The sequence below is a fragment of the Rhinopithecus bieti genome, unplaced genomic scaffold (assembly GCF_001698545.2).
Source record: "Rhinopithecus bieti isolate Rb0 unplaced genomic scaffold, ASM169854v2 scaffold_26871, whole genome shotgun sequence".
NCBI classification, from domain to species: domain Eukaryota; kingdom Metazoa; phylum Chordata; class Mammalia; order Primates; family Cercopithecidae; genus Rhinopithecus; species Rhinopithecus bieti.
The window spans coordinates 776,538-795,309 of record NW_016812402.1 but is presented as its reverse complement, the minus strand read 5'-3'; positions in this window follow the sequence as shown (position 1 = coordinate 795,309).

Sequence of the window (18,772 nt, the reverse complement as noted above, 5' to 3'; positions counted from 1 at the left end):
GCTGAGGCAGGAGAATGGCGTAAACCCAGGAGGCGGAGCTTGCAGTGAGCTGAGATCTGGCCACTGCATTCCAGCCTGGGCGACAGAGCGAGACTCCGTCTCCAAAAAAAGAAAAAAAAATAAAGGATTTTCAAAAGCAGTTTAGACTGGGGATGATTTTCATTTTATATAATGACACTAAAATCTAAACTCTATGTAAAATAGGACTCCACTAAACAAAGCTATTCAGGAGGCTGAGACAGAGAATCGCTTGAACCTGGGAGACCAGGGTGCAGTGAGCCAAGATTGTGTCACTGCACTCCAACCTGGGCAACAGAGCAAGACTCTATTTCAAAAAAAAAAAAAGGAGTTTATAGATTTGGGCGTGACAATTGAATGAGGTAACACCCACAAAACACTGAACACTGGACCAATACTCAAGAAGTACTATTTTCTCCACCCACCTCCAAAATCTAATACCAAGTTCCCTCTGTCAATGGGAATTACAAGTCTGAGATCAAACCAGTTGAAATATAGTTCATGTTCCCTTTTCTGAGATTCATTTAGGCACATTTGCTGGGAGCCATCTCTAAAAACAACTGAGGAAATGAGCTAGAGACTGCCAATAACATTCAACTGCTTAAATGTTTCTATTGGTCGAATTTTCATATTTTTTATCTTTCTCATTATTTCTTAAGCTAAATAAACTATCTCAAAAAATAATTAGGATAGATTTCTAAATTCATGGCATGATAGATATCAGAAAATTGTTCATCTTCAAAACTTCTGTCTGGCAATTTGATACAATGTCAAGACAATTTCAGTTTCTTAATTCCTTTCATATAGCAATCAAATAATTGAAACAAATTTTCTAAGTCATATCCTTCCCTATTTATTCATAATTATCCAATCAATTGAAATATTTTCCTGTAACTTCAACTATAATATAATAAGTGCTTTAATCAGATAAGTTTAAAGTTTAATCAACTCAGACTTCTATGTCTATGGAAATGTTTTAATAATCTAAATTAAAATCACCTACAATAATTCACTCACTTTTCTCAATGGTATTTGGTAGTTCAAGGAGGGGCATATGCCATGGGATTAGCCTTCAACAGCTTTGTATTGTATTAAGCAAAAGTCATTTTCTTTAAACACAATGTAAATTGCATTTTAATATCTCTATAGATTTCCATATTAACAAGTGGAAAGCACAGCAGATTTACTAAATAAACCTGAACAGAATTGCCTAGTGTTATTAATAATTTCACCTCCATATTTTAAAGATATAAATTTGCTTGTTTAAAAACCACCAGATGTAATTTTAGTACTTCTATTTTGAAAACAGGTAAGGTCAATGTCATTAGAGTCTTTGATGTCACAGTAAAGGTAAGCATATGCACATTGTTTGTGTTTTAAAAATAATCCATTATATTGCAAAAATACAGTTAGATTGTGTGTATGTGTATGTGTATGTGTGTATGAAAGTGATATATAATGTCTAAAATATTACACAAAAGCCAAAGATTATTATTTGGTAGGTGATATGGTTTGGCTCTGTGTCCCCACCCAAATCTCAAGTTGAATTGTAATCCTCAGTGTTGGGGGAGGGACCTGGTGGGAGGTCATTGGATCATAAGGGTGGAATTCCCCCTTGTTGTTCTTGTGACAGTGAGTAAGTTCTCACGGGATCTGGTTGTTTAAAAGTGTGTAGCACTTCCCCCTTTGCTCTCTCTTCTGTCATCATGTGAAGATGTGCTTGCTTCCCCTTCACCTTCTGCCATGATTGTAAGTTTCCTGAAGCCTCCCCAGCTATGCCTCCTGTACAACCTGCAGAACTGTAAGTCAATTAAACTTCTTTTCTTTATAAACTGCCCAATCTCGGGTAGTTCTTTATAGCATTGTGAGAACAGACTAATACAGTAGGCAAGTCATTACAAGTAGGTTAATTCAGGCCACAGGGTTATTGGAAGCAAAAATCTACTAAGCCAGGAAGCCACTCCTCAGATGGTTTCTCAGTTCATAATGATATAAAATACTGTGATTTGATTGATGCCTTTTTCTAATTATATATTCTATTAACACTTGGAAAATAATCAGCAAAGGAATAAGGATAATCTGAAAATCCCACTTACTACTAAAAATGTACCTATTATAATATTTTGAAAATATGAAAAGTATAAATGGAAATAAAATCACCTGTAATATCAATATCCAGAGATAATACCTTTCAATAGTTTGATATATATGTACATATACATACATATACAAGGATATATATATATATATAAATTTTTAAATTGATATTAAATTACTATGTATGTAGCTTCTTACCTGAAGTTCTTCACTGGAATTTTTTTTTCATATTATTTAACTTTTACTTCCAAAACATGATTATTAATGGCCATAACATATTACTGTTAGTATACAAGCTCCATGAGCATAGTGACTAAATCTGTCTTGTTCTTATAACCACTAACAATATGCCATAATTTATTTAACTACTTCCTTAATGTTTGACATTCAGGTGGTTTCCAAATTTTCATTGCCATAAATGTTACAATATTATTAATGTATGAATTTTCCCTTTCTCTGACGTTCCCCTTTTTCTGACAGATGTTTAATTTTCATCTTTCTCCCACCCTCAAAAGGGAGTTCTGTTTTGCCTGATGATTATTTGAGCTTTTGCGATGCAGATTCAAAAGGAAAGAAGTGAGGCTGGAGTTGAAGAACAAGAGGTGTGTGGGCAGGACTGGAAGATAAATTTTCTGAGAATTTTGAAGGATAAGATGTGGGAGTAGCTGTGTGAGGAAATTATATGGGAGATTTTTTTAAAAATTACCATGGTCTATATAACCTCCTCACTGAGTTTTTTTAATGTAAGTATGGAAATTATAGAATCAAATTTTGGTTTTTTGTTTTGTTTTTTGTCTGTCAAATATACACCCTTGAATATTAGGGTAGCCCCATTTCTGAAATAAAGAACCTGCAAATTTCAGTGGCTTAACATCATTGCAGTTTATTTCTCATGCCTCTTTCCGTCCAATGGTGTTACAGAGGGTGGACTCCATGTGATGACAAAGAGAACTCAGCTCCTTCTGTGTGGTGGATTTGACATCCCACAGGGCCTCTGAGTCCTGCACTGGTCCTTTCGCAATCTGCTTTGAGATGAAGAAGGAGAAGGAGCGTGGAGGATCTGCAGGAGTTTAATGGGCCAGGCTAGAGGTGGCGTACATTACTTTTGCCCCCAATCCATTGCCCAGAACTCAGTCACATGGTCCCCACCTAGCTGCAAGGGAAATCAAGAATGTAGTTCATTGTGTTCCAGAGATAGTCTCTACTATCGTTTCCTACGCTATGAAATCTTGATAAAACTGTTACTCGAGGTACCTATGTTCCCTTGGCCAAATGGCAGACATAGGGCCTTGGTAAGGCTATTTGGAAGATCTTTCTCAGGTATTTGAATCTTGAGTACAGTGACAGAAGAGAGGAAAGTATTTGCAGTTGGCTCACCTTGATGGTAGTGCCCTGTAAAAATCCTTCATGTGTTCCTAAAACCTACACCCTTAGTGCAGCCTCATACTTATCTTTCATAAGGGCTATTGAGCTTTTCCTTCATGTCTGTGAACTACCCACATCCTTCCAAATAATTCTTTTTTTCTATGTTATCCACAATTAGTCTTTGTTGCCTGTAACCAAAGGAACCTAATTAATACTGAACTCACAGTGTTTTAAAATTATACTCAGTTGTTATTGATATGTGTTTCTCAGTTCACAACACTACTCTCAGATGATGGCTTCATAAGGTTTACACAAATAATGTCAAGATAAATTGATTTGTACATAAATCTTTACCCTATTTCTGATTATTTTCTTAGGCCAAATGCCTAGATCAAATGTATGTTTATTAAAATATGGTAATACTAATTATGTACTTCAGTCAATTAAATATTATTATAGAATCTTTTCATATGATACACATTCCATTACAGCTTTAGAAAATCGTGTTTTCAGCTTTAATGTAATAACAAACAGAAGAAAGTACACTTGAGCACTACACAACACAGTACTCATGTTAAAGTTACATCGATGAACCTAAGTGTGTCTTGAGGAAATCTGTACAGAAATTCTAGATACAGTATGAGCGTTCCTGGAGAGTGCTGCCCTCTGTTGCAAGAGAAAGGGAGGAAGGAAAGAGTGTAACTAGATCATTAGTGCAGCCTTCTGCAGCTTGTTTGGTTTCCATTGCAGTCAGTTCAGATCTGGGATTTAGGATAAGCCATTCCTTCCCCCTTCCACCATGCTTGTCCCTTTTCGTCTACGTAGTGACTTCTCAGCTTCCATAAAGCACCAATCACAACAGAATCAGCCCACTTAAGTCAGTTGGGTCTTTATGAAACTGCCCATGAGGACTTGTTGTTGCATGTAGACAAATTCAGAGAGAATTTGGTTTGTCTTCTTGGCTTAAGAAAGGATATAGGAAATTTGGGGATATAGGGATTCATGATTTTTACTGAGAAAAAAAGTCTTTTTTTTCAGCTTTGCGTATCTAGGACAATTCACATACAATAAGAGTCAGCTGTGAAACTGAAGTAACTTACATGCTTTTAAAATTTACCTCAGGTGTGGCCAACATGGCCAAGTGTTTTGTTGTTGTCTTGTGCTGTTTGAAAAACACATCCTTTACCAAAATATTACCATAAAATGTTTTAAAATAATATTTAATGCTAAAATATGTATTTAAAGATCATAAACACAAAATTAATGAACTGAAGATAACTTACAGAGTAATACAAAAGAAAGAGTATATACTTTTAATAAGAATAGGGTGGAAAAATTCTTAATTTGATACCAAAGCCAGAAGAAAACAAAAAAGCTTTTAAAAGGCACCTATCAAAAGATCTGGTAGGATACTTTTGTGAGCAAATTTTAAAATAAATAACATTTGTTTACTTACATAAATAAACTTCTCTACTGAGCCTGGAACAATTTATAGAAAATAGGAATATTTCAAAATGTGTCAATACATGACACTACTGTCAAACCTTATTAAACAAAAAGAGAACTACTGACCAATCTCACTTATGAATATATTGAGCCCCTAAATCCTAAACATAATAGTAGGAAATAGAATTAAATAAGACACTGAAAGGATTTTAGACTGCAAAAATTATTAATCATTCTAGACTGCAAAGATAACATTATATGAGTAAGTCAATTAATATACTCTCTTAGCTGCCAACATTTGTCTATTTCCAAATCTATTCCTGGTTTTAAAAATAACAAACTGTGAAACAGGATTGGATATATCCTGCCTGAATATTATTTTTAAAATGCATATTGCAAATCTAAGGCCAGCACTATGCTCAGGGAAGAAATAATGGAAGTATTTCCATTAAAGTCAGAAATAAAGATGCCTTAGATCATCATGATAATTTAATATTGTTCTCAACATCAAGCCAATGCTATTAATTAAAGAAATGAAATAAGAAGTACACATATTTAAAGGAAGGATGCAAAATTATTTCCAGCCAATAAAATTTTATGTAATTTTTTAAAATGTATAATTTTCTGTGAAGCCCTGGAAACCTTCTGGAACTGTTAAGAGAATAAGTAAGGCAGCTAGCTTCAAAATAAATATACAATAATATGCAATCATTCTTCACATACCAGAGAAAATCAGTAATAAAGCTACCACACATACAACCATAATAAACACCAAAATACAAAGAGAAAAGCTAAAAGGAATGTGCAATGATAAAATTATAAAACTTTACCAAGAAATACACAAGAATTGTCAAATAAATGAAAAGACATACCTCGTTTATTGACAGAAAGACTTGGTGTTGTAAAGATGTCAGTCCTTTAGTTCTTTCTCTAAAACAGACCATAACTTGTATGTAATGCCAGTCAAAATTACAACAGGATTATTTTAAAATTTAACAAACATTATTTTTAAATTCATCTGCAAAGACCATAACAAAAATTATGAAAGGACTAGAAGAGAAGGGTACACACTTTTTCTATTAGATAGTAACAGCTTGTGTCTAGCAGTAATAGTAACAACAGCAGCAACAACATGAGTATTATTGGTGCAGGAAAAGACAAACTGCCAAGGGACAGAGAATCCCAGAAACAGACACTAATCTCACATATTATGAGATTTAATGTATGATAAATGTGGCATTTTAAATCACAGGGGACAGATTGATTACTCACTAAATAATTGGGGACAACAAATTAGCCACATTAGGGGGAAAATTAAATTTCATAAATTCCAGTTGGATTAAAATTCTTAATAAATATAAAGAGTGAAGCAAAAGTATGAGTAAACACTTTTCTTTTTTTTTTTTTTGAGACAGAGTCTCACTCTGTTGCCCAGGCTGGAGTGCAGTGGCATGATCTCGCCTCACTGCAAGCTCCACTTCCCGGGTTCACACCATTCTCCTGCCTCAGCCTCCCGAGTAGCTGGGGCCACAGGCGCCACAGGTGCCCACCACCATGCCCAGCTAATTATTTATATTTTTAGTAGGTTTCACCGTGTTAGCCAGGATGGTCTCCATCTCCTGACTTCGTGATCCGCCCACTTCGGCCTTCCAATGTGCTGGGATTACAGGCCTGAGGGACTGCACCCGGCCAAGTATGAGTAAACACTTTTAATAACTATAGAATGAACAAGTCTTTCTAAACTTGACACCAAAGCCAGAAGCCATAGATGAAAATGAATTTACATACAAATTAAATACTTCTGGGCAATCAAAACAAAGAATCATAATTATTATAGACATTCGGAAAACAGAAAAAAAGTTTAGTAACACACATATGGGACAAAGAATTACTACTGTACCAAGAGCTCTTGAAAATCAATTATAAAAAGAAAAATGGTCAAAGACTATCAATAGTTGATTTACCAAAGAAGAAATTAAAGTAGACTAAAAAATAGAGATGTTCAGTTTCATTTTCTCAAATATAAGTAAAACAATAAAAAATAAATCTTTTAAAACCATAAGATTGGCATCAGATAAATGTCAAAAGCCTAACACTGGCAAAAGAAAAGGAAATTTGGCATTATCAAAAACTTTTGATAGAGTATGAATAGACATAATTTTGGTGGGAGGTTGGTCAATCCATATCATAATCATAAATGTTATTTTTGTACTCCATTATAAATAAATCCCATTCAATCCAACAGTCTTATAACTACAAATTCTCCACAAAGAGATAATAATACAACAGGGAAAACATAAATGCATAAATATGCCTATTATTTTAGCATTCATAAAAGTGAAATTGAAAAGGCACAACAAAATGTCCATCACTGGATGATTGGTTAAGAACATGAGATACTCTGCTACCATTAAAAAATAAGAGTGTAGGTTTTTTATTTACTGAGGTAGAAACATGATCTCAGCATGTTTTTTGTTTGCCTGTTTGTTTGGTTTTGTTTTTGTTTTTTGAGACAGAGTCTGTCTCTGTCTCCCAGGCTGTGGCACATGCAGTGGCGCGATCTCGGTTCACTGCGACCTCCACCTCCCAGGTTCAAGTGTTCTCCTGCCACAGCCTCCCGAGTAGCTGGGACTACAGGCACGCACCACCATGCCAGGCCAGTTTTTGTATTTTTAGTAGAAATGGGGTTTCGCCATGTTGGCTAGGTTAGTTTCGAACTCCTGACCTCAGGTGATCCACCAAAATGCTGGGATTACAGGTGTGAGCCACCACGCCTGACCTCTCAGCATGTTTTTAAGTGTGAAAAAATTAACCTGCAATGTAGCATAAACTTATTTATAAAGCATTATGTCCACATAGCTATATGTGTCTATATACATTTAGGAATCTGGAAGTTTATCTCTGAATGGTGAGATTTTTGTGATTTTATTGTCTTCTTAGTAGCTTTTTCTGCATTTAATCATTTTGTCAATGAGTATGTCGTCTTAACTACAAAGTATTCGAGTTTTTCAAAATAAATATCCTTACCAACAAGATCACTGACTCTTTGCACTGTCTTTGTCCTTACCTTTACATTAATACTACCACACCTTATCAATCTTGTGATATATTTTCTGCACATTTTCTTTCACTAGAATGCATCTTAAAATAGATGGCATCAGCCAGGCACAGTGGCTCACGCATGTAATCCCAGCACTTTGGGAGGCCGAGGCGGGCAGATCACGAGGTCAGGAGTTCGAGACCAGCCTAGCCAATACAGTGAAACTCCATCCCTACTGAAAATACAAAAATTAGCTGGGTGTGGTGGCAGACGCCCGTAATCCCAGCTACTCGTGAGGCTGAGGCAGGAGAATCGCTTGAACCCGGGAGGCGGAAGTTGCAGTGAGCTGAAATCACGCCACTGCCTCCAGTCTGGGCAACAGAGCTACACTCTGTCTCAAAAAAAAAAAAAAATAGATGGCATCTAACAATTGTTGTTGACCAGGAGAATGTCATGACATAGTTGTCACTGCCTGTGCATGTACAAACTTGATCATGGTTATTCATATTGTCATCAATTAAGAGTTATGCAACACATGACCGTACAGCATTTATTGAGTACAACTGGTATTTAAAATTACTTTGGTTACTACTGGTACATGACTAATTACCTCAAAGCTTGGTGGCTTAAAGTAACAACAAGCAGTTTATTCTCTCTCACAGTTTCTGTGGACCAGAAATTTGGGAAGGGTTTGGCTGGGTGGTTCTAGTTAAGAAATATCTCATGAGGTTTGTAATTTTGGTAGAGACGGGGTTTCACCATGTTAGCCAGGATGGTCTCGATCTCCTGACCTTGTGATTCTTGGCTAGAACTGGAACAGCAGAAGTGGAGCAAGCAGGAGCTGCTGGAAACTGGCAAAGCATCTTTTGTCATGTAGTTTTGGGGCTTCTCCATGTAGTCCTTCTGGAGTTGGGCTAGTCTGGGCTTCCTCACAGCATGGCAGCCACAGGGTGGTCAGACAGTTAACATGGAGACTCTGGGCTTCAGAGCAAGTGTTCCAGCAAGCACGGTGGAAGTTGCATCATCTTTTCAGACCTAGCTTGGAAAGTCATACCATACCACATCTGAGGCATTCTTTTGGTTACAAGCAAGACAGAAACTAGCCTGGATTCAAGTGGGGAGAAACCAAGCCTCCCGTCTTAATGTGGATATAGTAAGGTTCTAGAAGCATGTGTGGAACAAGAGTTATTATCGTAGTCATCTTTGGGGAAAAAATACCTATCACAAATGTTTTCAAAAATGTTACACCATTATTTAGCATTGAAATGTAGTTATTTTAAATCCAGAAAGGTACTGCAGAATAAAAATAAATCCATTTCTTTATCTGTTGAACAGAGCTCTTTCAATAAGTGTAAAATAAAAATTCTAAGTGATAAGAAAGCAGTGCCTCATAGTTTAATCACCAGAATTTATTCTTGCTTAGTAGCTGTACCAGAGATGTCTTTCATTTCCCCTTGCAGATCCATTTCCCACACTTCTCCTTGTGAGGCTGATGGTTAGACAATGTGGACATGCTCCTGTGCCCTCTGGTTTCACGTTGGGTTAGACCAACGAGGAGGCCTGGCAGGAGATGGGAGGGAGGGGGAGAGTAAGGGCAGAGCATTGGCTGCTCCCTTGCTCCCTCCTGGGAGCTTACCTGACCCACTCAACCTGCTTGACAAAGCTCTCCCCTTCCAGATGTCTAACATCTTCCTCTCATTCTTTTGTGGTGAGGGAGTAACAGCTTTTTAAATTCTAACCCCAGTTTCCTGCACATTTTTTTGTGGTTTCTCTATACCTTTGTAAATAAATCCCCTGCTGGCAGAGAGGTGCACAGAACAATGTTGCATCTTACAAGTAATGGCATCTTAGAAAAAATTAAGTACAGCTTTAAAACTGACTCATTCTCTTTCAATTTACATGTTAGCAAGATGTGCAGAGATTGGCCTTCCAAGGCCTTCCCACTGTCGGGTGATAGGCGAGACCTAAGGGGAGAGACATGAGAAAAATTCCCCATTGTAGAAGGCCATGGCTACTGGACTTAGGGCAATGATACACTGTAATATTTTCTAAGTTGGAATTCCCTTGTGCTACAAGCACAATTCTCATGTGTTGCAGTAATATTTTCTCAGTGTTACAGCCTGATCTTATGTATGACCTAAGTAAGGCCTAAACCCTCCCTTACTGTATAACAGAAATAGAAAAACAGCAAGAAGGGGGAACCGGTTACCAGACAACAAGCGGTGACCTAAAAAAGCAGAGGATGGCTACATAGAAACACTTGAGTGAGGTGACAAGTAACAAGCAGAGTGGAATAAGGACCTGAATGCTTTGTGGTATCTCCAACACCTGGGGTGGAAAAGGTAAAAGACAGTACCCCCTTCTGCCACATATGACTCAGGGTGCCAAAGGAGAGAAGAAGGGGGTCCCTGCAGACTAGGACACCTGGGTTTCATACAGGTTTAATCATATTTAGGTGAACGTATTTCTTGAATGCTCTTGTGCATGAGCCCATTCTTAGCCAGGTGTATGCATTTTAGTGGTGGGAGCAAGCTAGAACTTCCCAAATCACCTTGAAAATCTGCTTAACAATTAGCAATTTAATACTCCCAGATACATCAGACATTCATCGCATTGAAAACAAGGCATATTCTTTTCAAACAGGATTGGAAGAAGAGACATTTTCCTACTTTCATCTGGTTCTTTTGAAAGTTACCAGAAAAGAGTATCCAGACTCCGATTGGTTGTGAGAAGTTGCTTTATAAAAAGTCAGTTAACTTTTTTGAATAAAAGCATTATCTCGTAGATGACTGATAAGCTAATTTCAACAAAAATGAACTCTATTTTTTCTAAAATAATAATTCTAATTATTAAAATTCGTCAAGTAAACAAATGCACTGAATTACCAAAATTAATTAATTAATTAAAAGGATCCTGAGGAGAGTCAGAGCTTTGTCACAGCGTGCACAGTTTACGGTGGGAGAGCTCTTGCAACTTTCTCCTTCTCTATTCTCTCCTCTTTTATTTGCCAAATTATAAACATTTCTTCTACATGCAAAGATCCTCTGACTCCACAATTGTAGTTGATACTTACCTTCTTTCACCTAGATATTTATGGCATCTCCTAAAGATAAGCTATGATGTTATATTTTGCCAAAAGTGTTCACCCCCCCCTTGAATGTGAATTTCTCTAGCATAATTCTTTAGTATTTCAAATGCAATTGAGAGTTATTTGAAAAATAATCCACAAGACACCTCCCCCCATTCTGAGGCTTTTCTACTTTCATGTGTTAATGGATTGATACATTTGTTGTGGAAGGTAAGGAAATAGATGTTTCTTTATACTACTTGGCCCCCACCTAAAACCATGCAGATCTAGAAAGCTCCACCTACCTACAGCAGCAACCCTGGGTAAATATTACCAGGAGTTCCAATTGTCCACATGTGCAATGTTTGATGTATACACTTTATATCATAATTACAGGTACATAAGTATAAAATGTTACACAATACAGTCAGTGAAGCAAAATGTTCACTCTTAAAATGCAAACTTTGAGATATTAGAAATGGAAAAACTGAACAAGCTTTTGCCTTGTTCCTTTCAGTACAAGTTCTCTATTAGGCAGAATTCTTTTAGTTGCTGGTGTCAGAAACCCAATTCCAATTAAAACAAAAACTGAAAACTACTCACTTGTAAAACTGGGAAAGGTCAAGGGTGATGTGGGCCTCAGGCACCATGATTTAAATGAATAACTATGGTATTATTTGAATTCGTTCACCTCCTGACTCTGGTTTTCTCTGCGTGGGCAGCTGACAACCTCGGCAAGGCAGAAGTCACCATGAAAGCTTCCCTTTCTCAAGTATTTACCATTCAAACATTTAGGGAAATTCATTAACATAAATTGGCAATGATATTAGATGACCTTAATTTTGAAGGCAAATAAAAGGTTTTTGGAGGATGCTGTTGCATTGTTGCTAGGAATATAAATTGGTCTAACCACTTTGCAAAACTATTAGGCAGTATTTACTAAAGCAACATATACATGTGGTCTGTGGCCCAGCAATTCCATTTCTGGGTATGTTCCCAAAAGAACTGAATGCTTGTGTTTATAAAAAGGTATGTGCAAGAATAGTCATAGCAGCATTATACATAAGTCTCCAAATGGAAACGAACCAATTATCTACCAATAATAAAATGGATAAATTTTGTTATATCTATACAATGGAATTCAATGGAATATATGCAATTTTGAAAAGAAACAGCTAGTGCTACACACCGCAAGATGAATGGATCTCATAAACATTGAGAAACTAAACACCAGAGAATACATATTATATTATTCTATTTATACAAAGTTCAAAAACAAAGAAAACTAACTTACAATAATAGAGTTCAGAATATTAGTAACCTTTGCAGTTATTGAGTGGTGAAGGTATAAGTGATCTGTTAGGGTGCTGGAAATGCTCAATAATAAAGAAGTGGTAGTTACATGGATATGTAAAACTTCGTCAAACTTTGATGTTCTTTATTGAATATAAAATATACCTCACCAGAAAGTTTAAAGAGAGGAGGAAAAAAAAAGGTGCTTAGAGCAATAAAAAAAAAAAAAAATACCTATGCCTGATATGTGATTGTCTTCTGGGCATACACTTAGTACTCATCTGAGTACCGATCCAATTATTAAAAAAAAAAAAATTCCTAAGAAGTGACATTTAATGTAACTTGTATATAAAATATTTGACTTCAAATACTTAATAAATGAACATTCATATATTTTACTTTATTATATTCTTATTTCTTCTTTACAATCCGTCTTAGAGTTCTAATAATTATAATCTTGAGAGTCTGTTTCTACTGTCAGTTTTTCCTTCTGGTTCTTACTTATTTCCTTATGTGCTTATTTGTTTACTATGTACTGATAATGTCCTTAAAACAATATTAATGGGAATCCTTTGAAGACTAGACTTCTGCAAAGAAGATTTATGTCTGATAGCTACAGATGCCTGGAAGTATTAGCAACTCACTCTGACCCACCTCCAACCAAATTCAGAAGCATGGGGTCCCATAGACCACCTAGACAATGTGAACCAAGCCTGCAAATCTGTTTTAGAACAGATGATGGCTCCAACTTCTCAGGAAAGTTTTTTTCCCCCTTTTTTCTTCCCTGCAGCCAACTCAAGACAACCCTATCCAAAGATACCAAGGGGCAGAAATGGGAATTGAGTATTAGTGAGGCTGAAGTGGGTTTAGTTGTATTTAGTTTTTTCTCACACTGCTAATAATATAAAGAACTGCCTGAGGCTGGGTAATTTATAAAAGACAGAGGTTTAATTGACTTACAGTTCTACATGGTTGGAGAGCCCTCAGGAAACTTACAATCATGGCAGAAGGGGAAGCAAACATGTCCTTCTTCACAAGGTGGCAGGAGAGAGAAGAGTGAGAAGTGAAGGGAGAAGAGCCCTTATAAAACCAACAGATCTCATGCGAACTCACTATCACAAGAACATCATGGGGGAAACTGCCCCCAAGATCCAATCACCTCCCACCAGATCTCTCCCTAGATACGTAGGGATTACAGTTCGAGATGAGATTTGGGTGGGGACACAGAGTCAAACCATATCAGTTGTGGACTTTTACCCTGGGGATATCTCTGCTCTTTAAGGTCTGATCTTAATTTGGGGAGTCTCCTATTTGACTCTCCTTCTTGGGAGATTTCTTCATTTCTGTACTTGAAGTCCAGCAGAAGTGAAACCCAGCAGCCCCTTACAGGCAGTTCTCTCAGAATAGAAACAGCTTTGGGCTCTGCTTACTTCTATGGGTTCATTTCCCTGTCTGTTTCTTTACTATGTTGTCAGGTGCTCTCAAGGTGTTTTTCTATTTTAATTTTATCCAGCTATTTTATTTCTTGTTACTAGAATCATTGGTCTGAATAACATAGTCCACAAATTATACTTGAATCTTTCATTTATTCTTATCAAATTTGGTATTTTCTGATACAAAAGAATTTCCAAAATTAGATCACATTTCATGATTCTAAACTCATAAAATAGAAGGATCCTTTTTATTATAATGGAAAGAACATAACTCTTCCAATTATCATGGAATTTCAGAATAAAGCCCCAAACCAAAGACGAGGTGATTGTTTCCTCCACATTCTGAAGAGGAACTGTGGATCCACCAGACACCTCCCCTCAAGACTTGGTGAGAATTAACTGGTTCTTTGACCCCCCAAGCCCCTCCAGTCCCATACTACCTAGCCCTTCTAGTCTGTTTTAAGAAGGTCAGGGTGGTAATGACTTCCAGGCCTTAGGGGCAAGAATTTTGAATTTTGTCCTCTCTACCCATGAAGAAAGAAAGCGCTCTCCCTTCCAGACCAAATGACAGAGACTCCTACAGAAATTTTAAGAAACTGGAAGTTCTAGCAATAAGGTACCCCAGCAGGATGAGAGTGAGCTGCAAAAGCTTAGGGTGGATCCAAAGAGGGTGTTGTGAGAGAATCTGAGAGAGCCTTACATGAGTCCCCTGGAGTGCAGAGGTCAACCTAAATATAGAGACCAGCGCCTGCCTCTGGCCTAAGTCAGAGCTTCTCACACTTTAATGTGCACATGAATCACCTGGGGATCATGGTAAAAAGCAGATTCTAATTCAATGGGGCATGGGTGGAGCCTGAGGTTCTTTTGCATTTCTAGCAAGGTTCCACATGATGCTGCTGGTGTCTAGACCACACTTTAAGTAGCCATGGCCTACGGAATTCTGAAAGTGGGAGGCTGGCTAGAACAACCCTCCAAAGCAAGGTGGAAGAAAGAACAGTAGTGCCTAGTGAGGAGTCACACTTCAAGCTCTTGGCATGGCCAAGATGTGTGACATTGCCCTTGTGCAAAATGTAGGTCACAGAAGTAGGTAGGCTTGAGCTGGCTTCAATGTGACACCCAGAAAGATGGCCTATAAGAAACAGAGGAATCCCAGTAGTAGGAGGTCATGGAGCTTAGGGGGGTCTTGGAAGAAGTTATCTGGAGAGCACAGAACCCACATCAGAATGGATTTGTGTCCAATTAAACCAAAACATAACCCACAAAACGTCAGCCCAAAGACACCTGCCATATCAAAGAACAACAGTAACACTAGCTAACTAAAAATACTTCTGTTCCTTTTCCTCATGTGTTCCATTTCCTCTCATCTTCCCTCCTCTTCCAACCAGGGAAAAAAGTGAAAGGGTGGGATGTGTGAAACAAGAGACTACACTGTCTTTTGCATGAAAGGTCCCTGAGTTAAAGACCTCAGATTAGGACTGAGCTGCAGACAAAGGACTTAAATGACTTTGGGACTAAAGTTTTCATCTGTATCAGAATGGACTTTTTAATACTTTATTCTTAATCATTGAAAAGACATTTTCTTATCCCTGAAAGTGACCAGAAAGTTTTGGGCTTTGCCCACATTAGTGTTCAGGGACCAAGAAAAGAGATCTGATGACCAAAGAGAAAAGAATGGTGAGAAGAAAATCCTGGAAATACCGTATCCTTCATGAGGTTTAGCTCATTCCATAAACCAATTTTAATACTTAATTGGCTCAATTTATAACCATTGCCTTAGTCAATTTGCTCATAAATCAAGGATTACCTGTATTTCAAATAATCACTGAATACCTCAAGAGGGAAGCTTCTCTCTAAACAATTTCAGGTTTAAAAGAATCAAATCTTATTAAACCAATCAACATGACCCTAGGTTTTTAGTAATCAATTGCTTTTATTTTACATTTTTTATTCATTTGTATCAAGTTACCTATATATCTAAGCTTGTAAAAATATGTAGTTCTCTTCATGTTGTCAGAAGTGTCCAGATGGTTTGATGCCTTACATAGAAAGAAAATCAGCAGTTAACTTCTAAAGAGGGAACCCTCTGGGAACAGATGAAAAATAAGAATGTCGTGTTAAGGGAAATATTTTTGGCTAAGGATTAGATTGAGAATTAGAAGAGTAAAAGAAATTTAAAGGTGTCTTCCCCAAAATAAGCTGCAAAAGCCAACATCCTATAAAAACTAGTTCCTTACATTACAAATATGTACATTAATCAATTGAAAAATGGGTGAAGATATGAGCAGGTAGTTCACAGAAGAGGAATTCACTAGTAATCAGGGAAGTGCAAACTTAAAACACAGAGTGATAGCATTTTACACTCTACGGACATGCAAAAACTTAAAAGTTGACAATGCAAAATGTTTGAGAAAATTCCCACACACTGTTGTGGGAGTGCAAAGTAAGGCAACCACTTAAAATTTGGCAAAAAATCTAGGTAAGGATATACACACCCTCCTACATAGCAACTCCACTTTCAGCATACTGTTGGGCATCTAAGCTTTTTACACATGTACTCCATAAAATAATTTTGGAAAACTATGCAGCCACTTGCAAATTTTAAATTGAGATATAATTTTAATAATAAATTTAAATACTTGCAAAATATATAATTTTGAAATTGTTATAAATACTGACATTTACAAAATAAAACTGATGTCATTCTTTCAAAAGTGGTATCAGATAACCATTACCATCTATTTTTTAAAATACGCAAGCAGTCTTTTCTTTAACATTTGGAAAATTATCTTGGTTTCCTTTTTGTTTTGAACTTATATTTCCATTCCACCTTATTACTGGAAGTTTTATAGTAATATATTTTTATGTTTTGATATCTTTCATTGGACCACTGTAACATATTGTTACAGAAATGTGTATATAATGAAAAACTGAGAAAATATTTTCTTACTACTTTAAGATGGTGAGGATTAAAACTTTTCTTGATATAAAAAATTATTACCACTTTAAATGGTAATTTAAATATTAGCAATTCCTCTTTAATTACTACTAAGTTACTGTTGATCAAAAGCTAAATGTATTACAAAGCTTGATAAGTAATTATTAAATGTAAAATTTTATCAAGAATGCATCTTTCAATGAAATTAATGAGAATTTTTCATTCATTTAGTTTATATATCCAGAGATGAATATTGTTTACTGCTAAAATGAAACTGGGTTCACTGTAAATTCGTAGCAAAATAAACGGAAGGAGGCTACCAGTAGTACAAGGCTTACCAACAGTATATTAATGATGAAGTGCATTTTTTACAGTAAAATCCATGACATATACTTGTTATGTAAATTTAATAAGAACATAAGAATGAACAAATGAGTGAATCATTGATTGATGGGTAACAGTGAGCAGGGACATTGAGTCCAAATAAAAAGTGTATATAGATTTATAGTATCCAATAATTTTGTCAAAGGGAATGGAAATCTTTCTCAGCCTGAATAAATGTTCAAGAAAATAGAAAACACTAATTTATTTTTAACATGTATTTACTTTAAAGTGTAATGTTGATCTACATGAGACAAACATGGACGTTTTTACCTCCTCCCTTCTCAAACTTGCAAATAATGTAACAGAAGACATCATTAAACAAAATTTGTCCTGCCAACCCACTCTACAATATATCTGAATTCAGATCATCCCTTCAAGGGTCAAAAGACCATTTCTAACTCCACTAGCTTTGCCAGATTTAACAAACTCACACACACATACAAATGTACACGATGCCCAGTTAAACTGAAATTTCAGTAAATGACAAATAATTTTCTAATGTAAGTATGGGAGAAGAAGAAGATGGCAAATAAGAAAGTAGGAACTTACATGTGGCTCTCAGGCTATCAATATTAGGATCTGAAAATCGATTCCTTTAACAACCATTCATACTGAAAAAGCCTCAGTGTTTGTGTGTGCATACACATGTGTTTTTGTGTGCATGCGTGTAAGTGCATGTTGGCAGGGGGGTGTTGGTTCAGTGTGTTTACCCTAATTTGAAGACCAATGTCCTGGAAGGGGCAGGGCTTCCCAACAGGTCTGCATTAAATAGGCACATGGGTTATGATTTATACCATAAGATACTGACCTCCTCAGCCTTTAGGGCAGCGCTGGCTTAGAGGCACAGTGACATCTGGCAGGGCAATCCAAGTGAAAAAGGTTGAGAAGCCCCATATGGAAGCTATTCTCACTAATATGCAAGGTGACACATCCATAAATGCTCACAGCAGCATTCTTTATAATTCCAAAAACAAAAACAAAAAACCAGAAATAAAATGTCCACGAGAGGGAAAATGCATGAATGAATTACAGTGTATTCAATTAACAAAATATCGTAAATTTAAATTGACAAACTTGATCTACATCTCTCAATATAAAGAGATCTCAAAATCCTAGCATTGAGAAAAAAGCAGGTTGCAGGAGAATGCACACAATATGGCAATAGGTGTAAATTTTACACAGTTATATAAGGTTTTGAAAGACAAAAATATTGCATATTAAAAGCATTCAAGCATTGATGAGAAGGATGAACAGTAACTTCAGAGAAGTGCCTGCCACTGAAGGAAGAAGGGAGATTGGGGAGGAGAAGTAAACACTGGCAGCAGACATCTTTCAGACATCAGGGCATCAGGTTTCGTTCTCAGTTCTTTACATTTTTAATCACTTAATCCTCTCAACAACTCTATGAGGTACTGGATAGTATTATCTCCATTTTGCAGATGAAGTATCTGAAGCCCAGAAACAGGAAGATTAGAAAATTTGTCCAAGGTCACACAGCTTTCATAAATGGCACAAAATGGGTTATAAACTGTACATTTAGATTTTTCTTTTATTAAAATAATTTGAATATGATAAAATGATAATGTAACAGATGAATGGGTCTTAGATGTTTCATCAGTTGCCATTTGTTTGAAATATTAAATTTAAAAGCTCTGCTTTATTCTTTCATAGGTTCACATTTGTCTAATAAGATC